Here is a 4174-nt window from a genome sequence, read left to right on the forward strand (position 1 = left end):
CAACGTAGTTAAGAGTACTACGCTATAATACAAAGAAAGGGGTTTTGAACATTCGCGAGGCTGCCTTACTACAAATGTGCACAATCACGTGACATAGGCAGTATGTCACAGTGGAAAGAATAAGAGATGTGGTGTCCGTTCCGCAAAGGGACGACAAAATAAATTTTACCTTCTTTCAGCAACGTCGCATGATCACGTTGGGTTATATCATGTTATCGAAGTATGCGCGGCGTATTTTAAATCACTGTACCGTTAGAAGTATTTTTCAAAACATAAAAGAGGTTAAGTTAGTTAAGTATACGACAAAATATTATAATTAATTGTGGTTATTCTTAATTTTATTATAAATATAAAATGTGTTGAAAAAGTTTTTAGACGTAATTGATAAAATTTATTATATTATTTATTATTATTATAGGTTATAGATCATGATTTTTGAAGAAGATCTCATTGATGTGTTAAATAACTTATTTAGTGATAGCGAGGATTCTTCTTCTAGTTCAAGCGATGACTTCAATTTAATTTTTGATGATGATAATTTCGATGGTGAGCCTAGAAGGAAGAAACCTCGAGCTGAAAATTTTATTGAAGAAGTAATTGATAAATATAATGATGATGAATTCAGAGAAAATCACAGGTTTGAGTGAATAACTATTACTTTATTCAACGCAGTAACGTTTAAACAAAATCACAATTTTTTTCAAAGTGAAAAAAGCCTTGCATTTTTGCCAATTTTTGCTTTTGATAATCCTCCACCAATTTTAACTTCTTATCCCCTTGCTTTAACTTTTTCTTCATGTAATTTTATCTTTCTTCGTTAAAATCTACATTCGATTTTCTTTCTGCAAAATAATTGATTTAGTATAATAAAAAGTATAATGGTAGTAACTACTTTTTTCATCAATACCTCCTTTCTTGTTTGATATTATTATTAACAGAACGAATGGTTGATGGTAAATCGTTCAAATCCTTCATGGGGATGTTAAATCCAATAGTTTTCTCCTTTATTTGTGCCCACGGTTTCTTAGAAAAAAGACTATGCAAGACCTGAATGTTTGTATAATTAGTAATATATTCAAACATAATATTTATCGTTTTTTTTAATATTTTGCAACAAGTACTTACATCATAAAAAGCACAATATTTTTTATCATTTCCAGAATTATTGTTATGCTCTAAACACTGTTTATACTTGATTTAAGGGTATCAACTTCCTTACGACATTGAGTTCCTGTGACAAAATAACCATGCTCTTCAAAATCATTTCCAATATTCTTGTAAAATATGTCATCGAATGTATTTTTATGATATTTTGAGACGTTCTCAAAAACAGTAAGAAGAAGTTCCGTTTGCGGGTCTGTCCAACGCGAAATCACTTTCAAGTCCAACAATATATAGGTACGAGGTCTGTCCGGAAAGTATCGGGCCTACCTTTAAATTTTCGTGCTAGCGTTATTCTTTATCATCTGGTGGGTGGCATCCTTCAAAGTAATCCCCACTTGATTGAATGACACGGTTCCATCGATGTTTCCACTTTTCAAAACAGTCCTGGAACTCATTTTTAGTGATAGCCTTAAGTACACTCGTCGCATTGTCTCCAACCGTTGTTTTCTCATCGAATCGGTGTCCTTTGAGTGCTTTTTTTTCATTTTGGAAACAGCCAAAAGTCACAAGGGGCTATGTCGGGACTGTATGGAGGTTGTCGAAGCAATGCGATATTGTGTTTGCTCAAAAACTGCTGCACAAGGTTGGATGAATGCGCTGGCGCATTATCGTGGTGGAGAAGCCAGTCACCACTTTCCCAAAAGTGCGACCGTTTTCTTCTTACTGCATCATGCAAACGTTTTAAAATTTGAACGTAGCATTCTTTATTGATTGTCTGACCTGTTGGTATATATTCGTGATGTACAACACCTTCACAATCGAAAAAAACAATCAACATTAACTTAACAATGCTCCGACTTTGACGTGCTTTTTTGGTCTTGGCGATTCAGTATGCTTCCACTGTGAAGATTGTTCTTTTGTTTCAAGATCATAACCATAAACCCATGATTCATCATCTGTAATAACTTTTCTAAGCCCATTATCATCATTATTGTCCATTTCCAGATTGTCCAGAGCGATTTCTAAGCGAATGTTCTTCTGCTCTGCTGTGAGCTATTTTGGGATGAATTTTGCACACACACGTTTCATTTCTAAATTTTCGATTAAAATTTCTGAAATGATAGTTTTTGTATCCCAAGATTTTCTTCTAGTTCTCGCAGTCATACGACGATCTTGTACGATTGCAAGTCGCACCCGCTCAATATTATCTGCGGTTTTTGTCGTCGAAGGTCGGCCGGAACGAGAATCACTATCTACAGAAGTGCGACCATACTTGAACCGCTTATACCACTCTTTTATTCGTGTTTTGCTCATAGACTCGCTTCCGAAGGCCTTTTGCATCATTTCAATAGTTTCCGAACTCGTTTTTCCGAGTTGAAAGCAAAATTTGATGCAAATTCGGTGATCTTGTTTTTCAGTCATTTTTGACAATATCAAAATCCGACGAACGCGAAAAAGGCACTGTAAACAGAGACACGCTGCGCATGAATTATACGTCCCGCAGGTGTCAGTAAGTAACCAATAGATTCGTGAGGCTTTACTGTTGACGTTTGTGTCCGGTAGAAGTCGCTCGAACAGTATGGCGCGATGAAAAAAACGTAGGCCCGATACTTTCCGGACAGACCTCGTATACGTCATACATTATAGTTCAATGGAAATTTACACAATCTAAAGAAAGCAATTATAAAGAGTATATGTGCGTGCGTGCGCGTATATAATTTAATAGAACTCACTAGCATCATTTGTAACTTGTTTCTCTAATTTGTTATCTGTGATAGTATCAGAACAAAAAGACTGCTCTTTAATTGTTTTATGATTTGTCTCGTCCGGTAATGGATTATAAGTCAATTTCCTATCAGTTTTAAATTTAATCAATAGATCAATTGCATAGGAAGGATCTGAAAAAGATGTATATTTAAATATATTAGAATAATTTTAGGTTTACAAAACATAGTATAAAATCCCTTTTGTAGCAGCAGCATTTTGTTCTCGGGGAAGCCACATCTTGTATGTTTTATGTTTATGTTTAGAATCTTGGATGCTGAATTCTATAAATTCATTTTCATTGTCTACATTAGAACTTTCTATTAACAGAAAAATAATGTTTATTAAAAAAAAATAAATTACGTAATATTTTTAATTTATATAGAATAAAATAGTTTGTAATTGAAAAATACATTACCTGATAGATCAATCGTTTTGCCAAATGATTTTGAATTAATAACATCAGGTGAAGTACTTGCAGATTTTTGCTGTTCCAAAAGCAGATTTATTTTTAATACTCTATCTTTTTTTATTCTCTCGAAAATCTGCATTGCAAAATTATCATCTACAATGTTTTTATGGTTGAACAGATATGTACATATTTTCCAAAATAAAAATATCTTATTCAATATTTACCATACCTGTCATGGCTTTCCCTGCTAAAACCAGGACATTCAACCGGATTGAAAATCCAATCCGTTTTGAGTCTATTTTTGAATCCTACAAATGACATGTAACAGACTGCCGCTTGGTCGTAAAGCCCGGGTAATTATAGTTATGAATACGGCCAAATGGTGCTCTGTTAGCTGTATGCTTCAAGCACACTTAGTCACCTCGCTCCGGTGTACGCATGCGCCGAGTTCTCTCAGTGATCTAACTTAGATGCGCGAACTCTCCGCAAGGGGGCGCTGATGCGCTTGCTTGCCAGCGCTCCGTCGGCCGCTGCAGACAACTCGGTCGACGAACAGCTCCTTCTATGCTTTCGCGATCCTTGTTGGATTACCGGCGCGTTCGAATTAAATGTAAACAATAACACCGACACCGGACAAAGGGGAGACGAAATAATAAGATCGTCTCTTATTGATGTTCAACCACTTTATTTGACGACATTAAACCTGTACAAGGGACGATATGCCGAGAGTCTGAACGCACGCTATTTCGACACAATAATTCGAATGGGGGAGAGAGAGAGTAGATTTCGCGGATATCGCGGACTATTCGCACGCACGCTACCTAAAACTCACCGCGCGCGCTGCGCGGGATCGCACGCTAAACGCTATACAAAGTGCAGCGCACTTACCGCTGA

At 36.0% G+C, this 4174-nt stretch overlaps 1 long non-coding RNA gene across 1 annotated transcript; it reads right to left on the reverse strand.

Annotated features, from left to right (window-relative positions):
• Positions 1 to 739: 739 nt before the first annotated feature.
• LOC131675582 (uncharacterized) lies at positions 740 to 2957 on the reverse strand. The gene is made up of 4 exons (XR_009303085.1): positions 2838 to 2957; positions 1126 to 1231; positions 908 to 1047; positions 740 to 842 (listed from the first exon to the last, which is right to left on the reverse strand). It is a non-coding gene; the product is annotated as an uncharacterized LOC131675582 (long non-coding RNA).
• Positions 2958 to 4174: the final 1217 nt, after the last annotated feature.

This window comes from Phymastichus coffea, unplaced genomic scaffold (assembly GCF_024137745.1).
Source record: "Phymastichus coffea isolate CEN01 unplaced genomic scaffold, Cenicafe_Pcof_1.1 PCOF00026, whole genome shotgun sequence".
Classification (NCBI taxonomy): Eukaryota; Metazoa; Arthropoda; class Insecta; order Hymenoptera; family Eulophidae; genus Phymastichus; species Phymastichus coffea.